An 18903-nucleotide genomic window follows, 5' to 3' on the forward strand; every position below is an offset into this window, starting at 1 on the left:
TGGCCCTTTGTAATCACCCCTTGCCTTTCTAAGTGTTGGCCAACCATTTCTTAATGATCCATTCCAGAATTCTCCCATGAATTGAAATCAAGTTCACTGGCATATAGTTTGTAGGCTTTGTTTTCTTTGCTTCTTAGAAAATCAGATCAACTTTTGCTCTCCTTTAATTTTGTAATTATCCTGCTGTTTTCTACGATCTTACAAATATTACTGACAATAATTCAGCAATCATGGGGTCAGCTAGGTAGCACAGTGAGTAGAGCACTGGCCCTGGAGTCAGGAGGACCTGAGTTCAAATGCGGCCTCAGATACTTGACACTAGCTGTGTGACCTTGGGCAAGTCACATAACCCCAATTGCCCTGCCTTCCCCCCTCCAAAAGAACAAAAATAATAATTCAACAATCACATCTGCTAGTTACATCCCCAGCCAGCTGACATGAATTCATCAAAGCTACCTAAGTGCTGTCTTACCATCTCCACACTGCCCATTAGCCCTTTGTTCTCTCATTTCCAGTGTAATGGTCATTCTCCTTTAGAGAGAAGAGACAAACTACCTAAGACTTGTTTGAACTTCCCTATTGTCGGTTATTTATCATTGTCTCATTCACTCTAAGCAAAGTTCCAATCCCTTTTGTCATCAGCCTTTTTCCTCTTTTTTCTTAAATTAATTTGAACTCAACATACCCCTTCTGTTGCCCTTGGCTTTTTCTCAGAAACCTCAGCACATTCTTAGCTTCAGCATTTATGCCATTATTATTTAACATGGCCATGCCACACAATTATTTTTCATCTTCTGTTACTTGACCTCGTTCCTATCTTTTATATATTTCTTGTTTTATAAGTTAGTTCATTAGTTCCCTTCTGAAGGAGAGATCATTACTAGCTGGAAGAATAATGGAAGTTTCATGGAGGAAGTAATTATTTAGGTTGGAACCCATAGAATAGTTAAGATTATAATAGTAGGGAAGTTGAGAAGGGGAAGAATAAATTCTAGGAGCATAATATTGAGATGGGAAACCCAGGATATATACTTCAGGGCTGACATTTCTACTTTGAGTAGAGGATAGCTTACACAAGGAAGAATAGTGTGAGAAAAGACAGGAAAGTAGGTTGGAAAAATTTAGCTGCTACTTTTGAAGAAAACAAATCATAAACCAGATGGCAAAGCTTTTTTTTCTTTCAGATCAGATAACTCTATAATACATTTTACTGATTTGAAAGTAAAGCAGTGAAAAATATGTGGATTTTATTTTCCTTAAAGTAAAATAAAATTAAACAGGAATTACACACAACCTTTATAGTTTATGGAATGAAATATCTTTAAAATGTCTGATAATGTCACAGCAAGTGAAATCAATAGCGTGTTTACCCATCACTAAATTAAAATGACCTTTGAGGGAGTTAGTGATAAAATTTGCCATTGTTCTATTTAAGGAAAAAAGTCTGCAGTGTAGCATTGGTCCATAAATTAAATAACTTATCCTGAAATACTCTCTTGAGTGTATGCCTGCATGATGAGTTGTGAATAAACCTAGAAATAAATCAAAATAAAGTCAGTATGTTTCTCCAAATCTTATCCAAACTTTAGTCTCGAACTTAGACTAGACAACTCCCAAAGACATTATTTCTTGAGAATTTTCCAGTGTGTCCCATTTTGAGCCAGGATAGAAATATCACCCACTTAAAAAATGGCTTTATGTCATTTTGGATGAAACTACAAAATTCAAAAGTATGATTTTTTTTCAAAATCATCAACATTCTGAAATCTTAAAATGTCCTTTTTGGTTTAAGAGCAAAGATTTCAGGTGGTAACAAAACAAACCGTAAGTAATCTGCTTTATCTATATCTTTTTAAAGGGAAGTAAGAGGAACTCTTCTCATGTATTATACTTCCCCTGCAGCTATGTGTTCCTGCTACAGCATGATTTTCTTTTAGATGACTCTCATAGTATTCTTGTACCTTCTTTGATAGATATATATGCACTACTGATCTAAGATAACCAGAAGTTGTTTAACAAGCTTTCTCCTCATATTGCAGTTATACAAAGACGGTAGTTGGAGACCATTTAGGCCTTCTCAAGTTGCATTGGTCCCTTGGGCCAAATTTAAATTGTCGTCTTGCTTTTTTTTTCTCTTGTATTATTATTGTCTCCCCCTTTTGCTCTGTTTTACTACCTGTTTGGTTGTTTGCTCTTTAATTTCCACTTTCCCCCACACTTCATCTTTTTTCCACAACATCTTTTTTCATGCCTGCCTCATTATAATGCTTCCTAATTTAAACTTACTCATCCACATCTGAAGTTTTCCAATTGGTTGGAATGTCCAGAGTCTTTTTTCTCTCTGCTTTTCATACTTTTTAAAATTTGTAGTCATTAGCTAAAGGACACCCACACATGTATGAGACAAGGCAATCAGATGTACCATGAAGGTTAGACTTTCAAATTATTTGAGAACATTAGAATTAAATTTTTTATGCCTTTCCAATTGGCCATTTTCCTCATACCAAGCTTTCATTTTGTTATGATTTGGGGTATTGTATTTACTTTAGACAAGTTTCTTTTCCAAAGCTATTTTCCTGTTCTGTCATTCAATCAAGCTTAATAAATGAAATCAACAAATTAAATATCTATTATGTACCAAGCACTATGCTAAGTGCTGGGCATACCTAAGTGAAGTTGCTTGTCATCAACACTTTGATTTGCAGAATGGTACAATTTCTCAGCCAAGTTAAGCCATGTTAGAAGAAAGGAAGCATTCATTTACAGTGAAATTTCAAAGTAGCAAAGGGAACATAAAAGGTTGTTGACCAAGACATTGACTTTGTTATAATAGGTGGAGGAACAGTTGTAAATCAAGACTCTCAGTTTCTATATCTTTTTCTCCCAATGACTTGCATTGTGACTGATGGACTTACATTATATGAGGGTTCAGGGACTTGTTAGTTTAATCAATTTTTTTTTTTAATTTATGGGCATCTTATTCAACTGTTTATAAACCATCTATGATCTCAGTCAAATCTTTACTTACCCTTTTTTTGCCTCAGTTTCTATGAAATGAAGGGAGTTAAACTATACAATATCACAGTAGCACATTGCTTCAAGTCACAGAACTACAGAATTGGAAGGGACCTCTATGGTCTTTAGAATATCTCCTCAGTTCCTTTGACAAATGAGAACATTGAGAACAAGAGAATTAAAGTGATCTCCCAAGGCTACAAGTGAATGTCAGAGCTAAACTCAAATATCTCAATTGTCAATCCAAATTTATTTCCGGGACATCACGATCCTGCTGGTTTGGGTTGCTTTCCATTCTAAAAACCTGTGATTCCAATTATATCTAACACAGTAATAGTACTACTATTATTACTACTGGATGTGGTTGTTCCCACTACTAAAATTTTTAGATTATATTTAATTTGTTTCAACATTTGCACAGATTTCATATTATTTGATCATCACAATCTTTTTTTTTCCTTCCTACCAAATCAGTCATTCATTTCAGTGCTACTTAATAGGATTACTAAAAACAAATGATAAATATATTCTTTCATGCTTTTTTGTTATTGTTGAATTATTTGCTCAGTTGTGCCCAATTCTTTGTGACTGCTTTCTTGGCAAAGATACTAAAGTGGTTTACCATTTTCTTCTCCAGTCATTTTACAGATGAGGAATTGAGCCAAACAGGGTTAAGTGACTTGCTCAGGATCACACAGTTAGTAAGTATCTGAGGCCAGCTTTGAACTCAGAAAGATGAGTCTGACTCCAAGCCCAGCATTCTACTCATAGTACCACCTAGTTGCTTTGTGAAGGACTATTTTAAGTTCTAGTACACTATTGCTTTTTATGGGAACAGATTCTCCCCATGGGGGAGATTGCCCATGATTGAAAGATATCAAAGAAAACAACGACCACTTGACTACTGAAATAACATCTGATCATATTCAGAATATTTAGATGCTCCCTATTTTTCTAAGTCTCAATAGAGACTTAAACATATTTAAATGCCATAGAGCATGTTGTCATAACACAATTCTTAGGGTTCCAGAAGGTTAGAGCACTTCAGAGAAGATTCCTGTAATACAAAAATAAACAAGAAAAACTCCCTAAACCTAGACTTTCTGGTAAATTTGCTTCAACCCCCTCAAAAAAAATTACAACATGTCATCTTGAGTCTCTCCTGTAAAACTGAAAAGTCAAACCCGACAGTGTAAATCTCCTTAAGGCAATTTATTTCAGATTAAAAAGATAACCCTGACTTATAGGCAGAATAGGGAATCTGTTTCAAATCCATCACAGTAGCACTATCAATAACCCAAGAAGACCAGTGATTGAGTAGATTTAATTAAGTTTACTAGTATGCACAAAAAAGGGGGTGGGGTGGGAGGAGGCAACCCTTTTTATCTATCATTCATTATTGGCTAAAGTATATTATAAAAATCTCTACAATTCGTTCAGTTGGACCTGAACTTTTTTTTTTCATTGATTTTGTTTTGCTTGCTGCAGAGAATGCCATTTGGGGAGCTTTGGGTCCCGAGAGCTTTTAATGGTACCCCACTTCCAGCACTATAAAACAGAGGCCTGCTGTTTTAATCACGCCTCTCTCACTCAATGTTGTTTGCGCCCTGGTACAACCCATCTGCCTTGAATCTAGTGCTCCGCTGGGGCTACGCACATCTGCCAGCCAGACTACCTTCGTACACAATTACTCAATCCACCGTAAGGCTCTTTAATAGGAAACAAGTGTGACAACGGCAAGCTTTCTTCCCCCCCACCCCCCTCTTAAAGCACAGAGTCAAATCGCTCTAATAGAGATGAAGCTTGATAGATCCGCCCAGGTGTAGGTGAAATGGTAGAGCCTCAGGGGTAATAGATGCTGCGCTCTTATGCTGAAGTTTAGCATTTTGTCCTGAAGGGTTGTCTAGCAGCAGCAAGATGGGTTGCTCATTGTACAGTTACAAAGTCAATAAGCTTCTCACGGCTTACATTTAGGACTAATTCAGAAAGCAACCTGGAGCCAGGTGAGAACGGCAGAGCTGTCCTTTTTCTTTTTCTTTTTTTTTTTCCCCTCCAGCGTATGGACAAAGCCCAGCACACAGTAAGTGGAAAATTCGTCTTTACTTATTTTACTTGGGAATTAATTAAGGGTGTTTACTTTGAGGTAACTCTCTAAAGGCTGCACAGAAATGAACCAGAATCCAGCCTGCGTTCATGACCCTGTGGAGTTCCCTGGCTTTCGTTTTGCAGTGCCCTGGCACTGCCACTCAGGCTTAAATAGTCGTACTGAGCGACTTCCTTATCCAGAGGAGCTCCCGCAACTAAAATGTGTTGCTAATAATAATGCTAATTCGAGCCTGCAGCCAATCATATTAACCACGATTTCTGGGGGAAATGCAGTTTATTGCTGTCAAAAATGATGATCGCAAGTGCTTTGCCACAGTTCTGGGAGGGGGGCAAACGACACTACCACCTTTGAAAACCAAGAGGGGGAAGCTCTTTTTCTTAAGCAGTTTCAGCTTAAATGGAATATATTGTTATATTTACAGCCTGTGCTGGAAAGCTAGGGTTTTTGTTTGTCTGATTATTTGTTTAACAAAACCATCCGTGATCTTCCCCATTTCAAAAGGAACCAGAGATCAGAATAACCCCCAAACAGTGAATTTATTGCAGCTCGGTTGATAATGAATTTTCAAAACAAAAAGAAGGTCACTTGTCTAATAGTAAAGAGAGAGAGAGAAAGAGATATTAAAACCAGATGTATGGAATCTCAACTTTGACTTTTGGTCTTTCATGCTTGGTTTAAAGCAGCCTTAAAATTGCATTTACTTTCCATTTACAACTTTGAATTCACTGTTAAACTATGTTTGAACTTAAAACTAAGATTTGATCTAAGCAAACACATATTCCTTGAGCCCCCTACCCCGATTTTTACTTGGCTATGGGGAATCTTTTTACTACCTCACCATATATCCTGAAGTGTGTTAACAAGCTAACGGCAGTGGACTTTCAGGTGGAATGTCAGCCAATGTGCAAGAATGTGTTTGCCATGAGATGTATGATGTTCTATGTAAGAAATAAACACAAGAAACATGTGCCCTGACCAAGGTCCCACCTCAGTCTCCCAAAGATGATTGCATTAAGAAAGAATGTAGTAAAAACTGTCAGCACATTTATGTCTATCTTTGGAGAAATGGTTGAGCTGATTCTTTTCATTTTGGGATTTGTTTATCTGGAATGAGCAGTTACACCATAGCGTATTGTCCTCTCAAAAACCACATGCCTACAGAACAAGTGGAAAAGCATAATTACACGAGAATGTTGTTTAGAGTTTTCCTTTGTGATGCTTTACAACCAACTTTATATACATGTATATATATATACGCTATAAATGGACAGCATTTGTAATGGTGCAGTTATCTAAAGTTGTGATTCCAGACCCCTGAAGAATCCTTTTTGAGTATCCACAATCTATCTTGGATGGTGTTCCTATAATGGGAGCTGTAATTAATTACTATTTCTTAAGTCTCTTTTTGTGAGAAGTGGACCTGACATTGCTGATGGTAGGGTAGAAATACTATAAAACCTGTTCTTCACAAAAATGTCTTAAACTACAGTTGTTGGCATCAAATAGCGGTCAATGCCTACCCCCTACAGGGAGAGAATCTAATTTCACTATGTCTGTCCCAGTACATGAATACTTTGCAGTACAGTTCACACATATGAATGTTGTAATGATTTCTCTGGCTCCAACAAGTGCCCTTTAATGAAAAGGTCAGACTGTGATTAATAGGAAGTCAGTTTCAAAGGCTGGACCCTACTTTGGCACTCCACTTCCAAAAAAAAGAGCTATGGGGGTCTTCATTCCCTCAGGTTATTTTTTTAATTTCATTTTCAGTATTACACAAATGAGAGTAGTCAGGGGCTTCTTTTTATCCTGAGCTTGTGTTTACATGGTGCCAACACATCTGGTCAATTCAATCAGGCCCGTCAAAAAAAATAGCATAATTAAGTGAAGAAATCAGTTGAACTTCTCTGTGGAGGGGGTGTAGGGATGACTGATTGGAACCTTCACTGCTACTCCAAGTAGCTGGATTCCTAAATTTGGCTTAGATTTCAGGTAATTAAATCAAACTTTAGATAAGGTAGCGAATTCACCATCTAAATTGTACTGTGCCAAGGAATAGGTCTATACAGAATACCCCAGTAGATTATAGGGGCAGTGAAAATTTTCACAATGCAGTCTGAGATTCACTGAAGAATATAGCAAATTAATTGAATGAAAGCAAAAATAAATCATAAAATTAGGTTCACAAACATAATTTTGTCCATTTAAACTAGATAAACTTTTTAAAATATTCAGTTTAGATGTCCCATAGGAAATATATCTATGATCATCATAGGAAAGTGGAAAGATCATTGACTTGGGAGTAAACAGACTTGCATTCAAGTCTAAGTTTTAGTTTGATTTTAGATGCTAACTCAAACAACAAGCAATGGTTAAGATCTTGCTATGTGCCAGACCCAGAATTAAGCACTGGACATACAAAGAAAGGCAAAAACATCCTTGCTCTCAAGGAGCATGGTCAAATGGAAAACCTGTGCATTCTTATTTATATGTGTGTATAAGTATACACATATAAATAAAAAAATACACACATATATAGGGTATATATATATATATATGTGTGTGTGTGTGTGTGTGTGTGTGTGTGTGTGTAGTGGTTGGTTGGTTGTTGTCCAACCAAAATGACATCACTATGCTAAAGTCAAGTTTCAGTGTGTCCTACTGTGACTGATCAGAGCAATACAAGCTCAAGCTCAGAATGTTCTACCACAAGTTGGGCATAAATAATCCATGTGAACATTTGGGATGGATTCTCTAAATTTGCACGTCCTGCATTTGCTTTAAGCTGTTTCAATTCTGCTTTGCTCATAGAACACAGCACCTTCTCTGATGAGGGCACGCCAAGCTGAGCGATCCTCTGCCAGTGTTTCCCATGTCACACAATCAATTCCAAAGTTCTTGAGAGAGACTTTGAGAGTGTGTTTGTATTGCTTCTTCTGACCACCATGTGAACACTTGTCCTGTGTGCGCTCTCCATAAAAAGTTTTTTTGCCAAGCAATGCATTTTGCATTTGAACAACGTGGCCTGTCCACGAGTTGTGCTCTCTGCAGTACAGTTTGAATTCACATATATAAATAAGAATGTCCACACATATATAGTACATATAGTATATGTATATAGTTATGTATTCACACACATCTGAGTCCACAGGTTCCCATCCATGCTACACACACAGTGAAGATGGAAGGCAATCTCAGAGTGAGGAGAAGGAGGAAAGGGGGGAAGAAGAAAGAAGAGGGCAGGGAAAGGTCTCTTACAGAAGATGGAGTTTAGGTTGAATCTTAAAAGAAGCCAGGGAAGCTGAAAGGCAGAGACTAGGAGAGGAGGGAAGACATTCTAGGTATGGAGGGCATCCAATAGCAAAAGTAGACTAGGGGAGCTGGACAACAGAGTTTCATATAGAGGAATGAGAGGGAGTCATTGAAGTTTATTGAGTGAGGGTGTTGGGTTGGGTGACATGGTCAAACCTATAATTTAGGAAAATCATTTTGCTAAAAGAGCGGATGATAGACTGGATTAGGGAGACCAATGAAGAGGCTATTGCAGTGGTGAGAAATGATACAGGCTTTTATGGGGATGCTGTCTATGTGAGTGGAGAGAAAGGGCTCCATCTGAGAGTTGTTGTAAAGATAGAAACCACATTGACTATGTGGAGTGAGAGTAAGTGAAGAGTCCAGCATGCTACCCAAATTGTTAACCTATGAGGCGATGCTAGTGCCCTCAACAGTAACAGGAAGTTGTACATAGTGAGGACATGAGAGAAATGTGTTCTCTTTTAAACATTCTAAACTGAGGATCTGCCTACATAACACCAAATATCTAGATGAAAAGTTTAAAATCAATGCACTCATATGCAAAAGGTAGCATTTGAAGGAAATTGAAATGGCAGTAAAAGGGTTGGACCTAGGCAAAGTTTGCCATTCTTTGGCATTCTTCTGCTTTAATTGTGACCCTTTTCTCATTTTTTCTTCCTGCCCTCTTCCCCACGTCTCTGCTATGAGCTTTTCTTCAGTTCCTCATTCTTAATGCTGTTTGTGTTTTGAACTCTTCAATAGTGAATCAAATCCTATCTCCTAAAATACTGACTTATAATTAATTTTAAATTGCCAATGACTTGTGTGACCACTTAGCAAGACTATCTTAATTTGTTTTAAAGGAGCCACTCTTAAACATTGAAAATCCTTAAAGACCCCAAGAATGTTACTTAAACAGTGGGAATTATAGGCCGTGAAGTAGATGTTTCGGGACAGGGGTGGAAGGGGATGCCTATTTATAAGACTTGCCCAAGGCATTGTATATTTAGAACTGAGATGTGTGAATGTGGCAAGGGAAATACTTTGCTCCTTTTTTCCTGCCCCTTCCACTTTTGGCAACTCAGAGTTCAAAGGAGCAGTCCTTTGGGAATTCTCCGAGTAGACCACATCAGGTGATTAGCTGGGCCACCACATATGACTGTACTTTCCTCAATAGGGGTGGCCAGCTTGCGGGCAACAGTTACTCTGTTTAAGGAATGTTCAATTAACACTCTCCACCCTGAAGAATCAAAGGAGTTAATGAATGAATATCTGCAAACTCTCAAGTTATTAACACTCATTCTATATAGTTATAAGCATCTAGATATTTAGACATATCTGAGGGATTGATTAGGGATTTCCCCTTTTCCATATGCAAGCCAATGACTCACATTTATATGCTGCCTTAAGATTACAAAGCATGTTTCCCGAACCAGTCCTGTGATTATCTGGTATTTATATTATCCCAACCTGAAGCTTACATGATTTATCCCATGTCTGAACATTTAGAACATATCAGGAAACCAGGTCTCCTGATTCCAAGATTAGATACCTTTCCACCACACCACAACATCTCTGAATATTTATCACCATGTGGAAATGACCTTAGAGTCCAATTTTGGGGGAAGGAAAGATTTGATTTCAAAAGTAGAATTTTCAAGGATTCTGTGTTATCTATTTGCTTACCTTCCCCATCCCTATGCCACAAACTGATCTCCATCCACAAAGAGGAGATACTGAAAATTTAATTACTAAACATCAAAAGGGTAAAGAATGTCTGTTAGATTGTTAGCTACATAACAAAATGTTGATGTACTAGATATGAGCTATCTACCTCCATATTTTTTAATGGAATATTGAATTGCCCTTGAGTAAGACCATTCAAAATTTTCTATCTAAGTGACCCATCTGAAGTGAACTCGAGCAAATTACTGAATTTGCTTTTGAAGAGATTCTAGGTGGATCTAATTAAGTGAACTTGAGGAAATTACCTTTTTTTTTTTTTAGGAGGCAGCATAATATAGTGGGAAGTGACCTATGAAATCAGAAGACCTGTGTCCAAGTCCAGTTCCTTTGGGAAAAGTCACTTAATCTCTCTAGGTCTAAATTTCCTTATATGCAAAATGAAAGGAAATAGCCTCTAATTTCCCTTGTAGCTCTCTATACTTCTATGATCATATTAACCAGATGTTCAGTTTGATGCTTTTAAAAATCTTTTGCTGATATGTCCAGGTAATGGGAAAATAGGTAATTGCCTACCTCCTCCATTCTGCTTTGTCTGAACTTGGGGACAGATATATTTAATGAAAGTTGGAAGGAGGTTTTTCTAAAAACCCTTAATTTAGGCAGTTCATAGGATGAAAGATGGAAGATTTAGAGATAGAAGAGTCCTGAGAAGTCAACTAATTCAACTTCCTCATTTTACAACTGAGGAAACTAAGGCCCAGAGAGTCCTCTATAAAGCCTCCAAATCCTAACTCCTTGAAGGTCACATATTGATTTAGAAAACTACATATTAACATTAGCTATCTTCTAGTGTGTTTTTATTTTTATTATTATTATTGTTTCCCAATTACATTTCAGTCTGGATCAGGCCCCACTTGGGAGTATTGTAAGGCCTACAAGCCTCATGTTCAACACCTGTGAAATATCATGCCCACCATGCACAAGTAGTGAGTTGCAGGCATGAATTCAAACCTGGGTGTTTTTTAATGTAAATCCAATCTTCATTTCACTACATCTAGTGACCTGTTGCTGTAAAAAGGGAAATAAATATTAAAATGATATACAAATAGTAATAATGTATTGAATTTTAGTATTGGAAATTTAAACCTAGTATTCTAAATGACTCATTATAGCTGCCATTGACTTATAACTCTAAATGGCTTTATTATTGATGATTCAGTAGCTACACTAAGCATGAAGTTTCCAGGTCATCACCATTACTCCCATAGATCAACAGGTTAACTCCTCGGAGTTGATTTTGTCTCCCCAAGTCCTTCTGGAATTACACAGGAAAGGTCAATATTTATCCTTAGAGAGTAATGTTGGATGTATATTTTCCAGGAAAATATCTATCATTAATTAACTTTTTCCAACAAAAATAATAAATCTTTTTTGGCAGATTCACTTTTTTAGCTGCTTAAATATTTGGGAAAATATATTTTTTTCCTTATGTTTTTTTTCTAACTATTATTTCCTTTTATATTTTTATATAGTTTTTCTTTATTATTTCCTTTTGTATAGTTGTCCTTTACACCCAGAGAATAAAATATTGCAACTATATTTGGTTAACTGAGTAGCTGTGTGACCTCAATAAGTCATTTAAACTCTGATACTCAGTTACCTTCCTTGTACAAGTAGTTGAATTAGGTGAGTTCTGATGTCCCTTATAATTCTAAAATTCTTTAACTGCATTATCATTTATGAACATCCAGAAATCATAAAAATATCCTTGGCATTGTGGTATTTAAGCCCTCAGTTACTATAAAAATATGAGTCCTTATTATCATTATTGCATAAGTACAAATCAATCATAGGTAGACCCTTCAGTGTTAAGACATTAAGAGTCTCTCCTCACCAATTTCATGCAACATATGAAGTTAGGATATCTCTGTAGAGTTAGTAGAAGGGAAAAATTAAATTAAAAAGATGTTCATTTGAGTCTCAATCCTCTTGCATGGGTGAACTTCCTCCTCCTCCCTTCCCCCTGTGTATTAGAAGTCTTTTCCTATGTATGGAATAAAAAGGAGGAGAGAGATACTATCTGCAAAGATGAGAGGGATACTATACTCAATTATCCTTCCCTTCTTTTTAATATTTCTATAAGTTTGGGCTTACCATCAATTTGAGATCTGGAAGCCCGGATTGAGGTTTTTGAAAGGATTCAATGGAGTGGGCAGCAAGGAAAGAGATTGAGCGAAGAGTTATCTGGAGCCATTGCCATGGGGCTACAGGAGGTGGAAGAAAACGTTATGGGTGTAGGGTCACAGGGCCAAGAACAGTTATATAATGCAGTGCTGTCAGACTCAAATAAAAACGGGGGTCACTAAAACCTGTATCCCTACAGGTTGACTTTGAAAACCACATATTAACATTATTTATGTTCTATAGGGATTTTATTTATTAGTATTAGTATTAGTATTCCTGTTTTCCAGTTATATTTAACCTGGATCAACCCCTGCAGGACTCATATTGCCTTAGAAAACCACATTAGCATTATCTACGTTCTACAATGTTTTTATTTATTGTTGTTGTTGTTGTTATTTTCCAGTTACGTTTTAATCTGAATGAGGCTCCACTTGGAAGTATTGTGAGGTCTGTGGGCCTTGTATTTGACACCTGTGGTACAAAGGTCAAACTTTGCCACCAGGACCTACATACAGCACTGCACTTCATATGACTTACAATCCCTGTGTACATCCCATGAGTCTTGGCTTAAATCTGGAATCCTCATCTCTGCCTCTGAAATCATAACCGTCATGCAAACTCCAAGTCAAATGTAACCTTCCTAAGCCAGCAAATTATTATCCTTCATCATCGAAGTGTAAATAGGATGTTGATTCATAAGTTGGCTAGTTTCTTTTCCGTGCGCATATGTGGTTTGAGTTTAGACATGACATATATAATGGAATATATAATATCTTCTGCATGTGATTGATTCTACAAAGAAATGTGCATAATCTTAGCATATTTTTTGGAAATCAGAGAAGTATGAAATGTTGGATATTAATTTTAGTGTTTAGACCTTTAAGTATAATTGATTGCATCAAAAATTGAGAATTTTCAATTTAAGGAAGAAGAAAAGTAGAAAAGTTGTAAAAATGCATGCTCTTAATTTTATATACTCTCCTATCTTAACTTGCTCTAAAAAAATAGGTATATCATACAAATGTGAAAGAAAATGTTCATGAGTAACTATGAGCTATTATTATTGAAGAGAGAGCAATGGAAAACATTCCCTATGGTGAATCATTTATTGATTGTCTACTTGTATCAATATTGGTACTGTATCAGTAGGTAGATATGGGAGATCCTATTCTCTAAAGAGCTTAGATGAAATAAGGTAATGGACAACTAGACTTGATATGATAAAAGATGACACTGTACTAAAAAAGAGAATAAAATAAGAGCAAAGGAGAGCTTGAGGCAAACTACAATGTGAAATATGGACACTTAATCTGTCAAACATTTATTGTTATTTACCTGAAGGTAAATAACAGGTTTGACTGGCTTTTTCACTAAGTTGTTTTTCTTGAGGTTATTATTTTCCTGCTGTATTTGTTGAGTCATTTCAGTTGTTTCCAACTCTTCATGACCCCATTTGGGGTTTTCATGGCAGAGATACTGGAGTGGTTTGCCATTTCCTTCTTCAGCTCATTTTGCGTATGAGGAAACTGAGCAAAACAGAATTAAGTAACTTGCCCGGGGTCACGTAGTGTCTGAGGCCAGATTTGAACTTGGGAAAATGAGTCTTCCTGACTTTAAGCCCAGCACTCTATCTACTGTACCACCCAGGGGCCCTGCCTTGGTTACTACATACAAAGAGTCATAGTGAAATAGGAGGGCAGATAGATAATTCCATTAACAGAACCTCCATTCTCCTTCCTTCTCTCTCCTCAATTATGTTTATTTCAGTTAAAAGATATTAGTTCTGAATTATTTGCTTAATTTGATCAGTTCAGTCATTGGGAAGGTAATTGATTTATTTCTATTCTAGACTTATTTGGGAATTCGAATGGCCAGAAATATGCCATTTAGAAACTATTTGTCTGTGATGAGTCTTTGGTTTGGGAGATTAGAAAGTCACATAAACTCCATCAAAAAGAAACAAAGTGAAAGGATCTTTAAACCTTTCCAAGTACTAGCTGATCATTTAAATAGGATGCTGCTGGGAGTACTATTGTGGTCTTCAGTAAAACAAGTTCTGTCCTGCTGATTTTAAGGTTAAAGAAGACATTCATGAATACTTGCAAAGGAGAAAAAAAACATTAAAAGATGAATCCGATATCATTACTAAGAACTTTACTTAGAATGGCCCTTCTATGGGCCAGGATATTCTGAAATCTGTAAGAACAACCAGCAATAGAAAGTGAAGAGGGATTTTAAAATATTCCCCTCTTTGCAATAAATGAAAAAAATAATTCAAATGATTAATCAATTAATCAGTTACTCAAAAAGCATTCAATAGACACCTAATTTGCAAACACTGTTTTAGGAAATAAATAGATTTTGAAAATATAGATGGTCCCTTTAAATTAAACTTTAATTTTCATGTATTAAAGAATGAGAGATACATATAAAAATGCAAATCAAAATATTAAAATTGAAATATATGTGTATATATGCACATATACCCATGTTTATACATATATACACACATACTCATGTTTATACATATATATATATATCTAGAGAGAGAGAGAGAGAGAGAGAGAGAGAGAGAGAGAGAGAGAGAGATTGTGTATGTACACATTCTTACTGGAATTTACAAGTAAAAACTATACAGAAGACAAACAAGTATAGAATCTCTCTTATTCTCTCATTTTGTTGAGCTATATTAAAACTAACATGTCTGTTTCCATAACCACTTTTTGGTAATGGAGAAAGCATCCACAGAATTAGTACTAACTGCCCAAACATCTCATAACTTATCAGTTTTGGGGAAAAAAATGTATTTCTTAAAACTCTAAATGGTTGATAGCACAAATGATTACATTCAATCTGAAAGTCTTTGAAACATCAGAACAGAAAATATACATTATACATATGTCAGATGAGTTATACCTAAGAAATAATATTAATATTCTCACCATATTTCTCTTTGAGAAAATGAAAGAAATGTGCATGGTGCAAAATAATAACATGTCATTGGAAAGACTTTCAATCTTGGTTTTCATAGAATAGAAATGCTATAGGTGGTTCCACCATGTGGAGGAATGATTTATTGTATTTTTTTAACCTCATCACTGGACCATACATTTCAGGGTGTAACCATTCATTTTAGTGTTATAGTGATATGAAAAATAGCTTGTTGACAGCAGGATTTTTTTAAGGTGCTTATGATTCTTTAGTAGTGCTTATGTAGTTAATTCACATGCAATCAATTTATTGAAGGATAAGGTTTTGATTTTATATGCAGAATTATATATGCCTTCACCAATCATAAAAAAAAAAAGCCAAGCCCCAAATCACTTAAGTAAATGCTTGCTAGAAGGCACTGTGTTGTCTCTGGGGACACAAAGATAAATACAACACGGATCTTACAGATACTGAAGCAGAGGTATGCACAAAGAGAGACCCAAGCAAAGTGCTGTGAGAAATTTGAGAGGAATGAGTTTTCACAGAGGAGGTGCCACCTGAATTAAGCCTTGACCAAAAGGATGAGGGAAGGGACAGGGATCAATCCTAAGCATGAGAGACAATGTGAAAGAGGGCAGGCTGAAAATGAAAATTAAAGAGTAGTTCATTTCAGTTGCAACATGGAGTATTTAAATCCATGTTCTATGAGGCAAGCCTGGCGTTAAAGGTTGAATTTATCTTTTGGGGTCTCTGAATGCTGGGGTGAGGTTATAGCTTTTTTTTTGTAGACAATGGGGAGCAATTGAAGGTTTTTTAATCATAGAAGTGATGTTGTCAGACTTTGCATTTGGAGTAGGTATTTGTGTGAAAGGAGTATTAAAGAAGAAATATGTCAATGGCAGAGAAAACAATCAGGAAATTATTCAAACAATCTCAGTGGGAGATGATAATGACTGTACCAACAAGGTGGCAGTAGGAATAGAGAAAAATATATAATTGAGAACTATTTTAGAATGATTGATGACTACTAATGCCCTCCCCTTCCCTTTTTCCCTTCCCCTCTCCTTCTCCTCCTCACCCTTCTTCCTTTTCCCTCTGTCATACCTTCTCTTGTTCTCCCCCTCTCCTCTTCTCCCTTTGTCCTTCCTTTTCCTTCTTCCTCCCCTCTCCCCATCCCTTATCCTCTCTCTCTCTCTTTAAAATAGGCTTTTTTTAATGTAATTTTGTGTTTTACATCAGCACTCTCTCCCTACTACAGGTATCCCATTCTCACTCCCAGAAAGTCACCCCATATAACAGATTTGTTATATACATTAATATATATATATGTGTTAAATATAACATTTTAAAAGAAAAATAATCTGTATAACTGATAAACAGTGAAAAAGCATGAAAATATGTATCATGTGCAACACTTGTGGAATTCCAACCTCTCCAAACAGTGAGTTAGGAGCCTTCTCTCACATCTCTTCTTCTGACCTGTGCTTGCTCTTTGTGATTCTTTTTTTTTTGCCTTTTGGAGGGGGAAGAATAGGACAATTGGGGTTGAGTGACTTGCCCAAGGTCACACGGCTAGTAAGTGTTAAGTGTCTGAGGTCGGATTTGAACTCAGGTCCTCCTGACTCCAGGGCCAGTGCTCTATTCACTGTACCACCTAGCCACCAGAATATTTGAGGAGTGTGGGAAAGCCGGGCGGGGGGGGGGGGGGGAAGGGAAGGGGGGAAGTTGTTTGTTTCTTTGTTTTTTGCAGGGAGGGAAGATCTTTGTGATTCTGCAACATTCTCTTTTTATAGGTGTGTGGTTATTCTTTCCATTTACATTGTTGTTGTCATTGTATATCACTTTCTTGAGTCTGCTTGTCTCACTCTGCATCCATTCATGTAGATGTTTCCATGCTTCTCTGTACTCGTCACATTTGTTATTTCTAACACCACAGTAGCATTTGGTTACATTTATGTACCACAATTAATTTACCCATTTCCTAACTGATGGGCATTTAATTTGTTGTCCAATTTTTCACCATCATAAAAAGTGCTACTATAAATATTTTGGTATATGTAGAGACTACTTTTCATCGATCTTCTAGATATGGAATCTTTGGGTCAGAGGTAATGGAGCTGATTCACAGCTACTCCAAAATTGTATTAATCAGCTTATCTTCCCACAACCTCTCCAATATTGATTCTTAATGCGTTTTGTCCATTTTATCAATTTTTAGTGTTTGAGGTGAAACTATAGCATTATTTTGATTTGCATATCTCTTGTTAGAGATTTGCAGTGGTTTAGTTTCTTGATCTGCCTTTATATAGTTGTAAGGCTTGTTCTGAGTTCCTTATACTAGCCTACTCAGCTAACACTCTCTCTCTCTCTCTCTCTCTCTCTCTCTCTCTTTCTCTCTTTCTTATTCTCTCTCTCATTTCAACTATCTGCATGGTTTCTCAGCTTCTCTTTCTATGGAGAGAGAACATGGGAGACAAAACGAGGCTCTCTCAATCTCAAGACACTTAGGGTCCCCTACCACATAATCTGAAGAGTGATGTGATCAAAGGTATAATTAGGAATATTGCTGTAGCAGCAGTGTGAAGGATGGAATAGAGAGAAGAGACCTGAGGCTTGGCCGGGGGAGCAGGGGTGGGGGGGTGGGGGGAGGGAGAGGGGAAGAGTTAGAAGCCTCTTCTAATAGTTTAAAAGAGAAGTAAATAAAATTTTTAAAAAAAAAAAGTTAGCAAATGTAAAAAAAAAAAAAAAGAGGGCATAGATGTGAGTAACATTTGCAGTAGAAGTGACCCAATTTGCCAATCCATTAGGTGTGAGGGTTGAATGAAAGAGTAAATCCAAGCAAAGATCACTCTAAGATACTGAGCCTTTGTGACAGGGAAGATGGCAGTACATCTAACAGAAATAAAGAAGTGGGGAAGAGAGAAAAGATTTTGTGAGAAAATGGTGAGTTCTCTTTTGGGCACAAGAAGTTTGACATGTCAGTAGTGCATCTTTTTTTTGTCATTTTCTCAGACCAGCTCTCCCTCTGTCACCCCGCCTAAAAGTGCTTTGTTCATTTATTAGTGCATCCAACTACACCCAGTAATGTACTTGAGCTTTGATCTGCTTCCTTTTAGATTTGGATCATTTTTTTTTTAAAGCAATAGGGGTTAAGTAACTTGCTCAAGGTTACACGGCCAGTTATTTCTGGGTGTGGTGCTGAGTATCTGAGCCCAGATTTGATCCAGGTCATCCTGACACTGGAGCTGGTGCTGTTACTCACTGAGCCACCTGGCCGCCCCTAAGCAATTGGGGTTAAGTAACTTGCTCAAGGTTACACGGCCAGGTGTTTCTGGGTGGGTGCTAAGTGTCTGAGCCCGGGATTCGATCTCCAGGTCTTCTCAACACTGGAGCCGGTGCTCTTACTCGCTGTGCTACCTGGCCGCCCCTAGATTTGGATCATTTTACCACAATCCCCCCAATCTCTTGAGTAGCATTCTCAAAGATTCTCAGTGTGTGTGTGTGTGTGTGTGTGTGTGTGTGTGTGTGTGTGTGAGTGAGAGAGACAGAGAGACAGATAGACGGACTTCTTTAACAGACAAATAGAGGCTATGAATCTCTTTTAAGAATATTTTTAATAATTGAAGGATATTCTAAATTTCAGTTAGAGGATAGTTAAAATAATTATGTAATTTTTTCCATCTCCA

The 18903-nt window shown here is 36.9% G+C and overlaps 1 protein-coding gene across 13 annotated transcripts in view; it reads left to right on the top strand.

Annotated features, from left to right (window-relative positions):
* Window positions 1-4747: 4747 nt before the first annotated feature.
* Window positions 4748-18903, top strand: part of LOC138176019 (semaphorin-3A) — a 665616-nt gene continuing 651460 nt past the window's right edge. For 8 of the 13 annotated variants that reach the window (XM_069106728.1, XM_069106733.1, XM_069106729.1 and 5 more), the window contains exon 1: window positions 4748-5095. The gene's annotated coding sequence lies outside the window, so the exon portion shown is untranslated. The remainder of the gene's footprint in view (window positions 5096-18903) is intronic. The other 5 variants (XM_069106734.1, XM_069106736.1, XM_069106741.1 and 2 more) reach the window with 1 other exon arrangement.

This window comes from Petaurus breviceps, unplaced genomic scaffold (genome assembly GCF_028583685.1).
Source record: "Petaurus breviceps papuanus isolate PSGF00001 unplaced genomic scaffold, PetGlider_PUasm1.0 80, whole genome shotgun sequence".
NCBI lineage: Eukaryota > Metazoa > Chordata > Mammalia > Diprotodontia > Petauridae > Petaurus > Petaurus breviceps.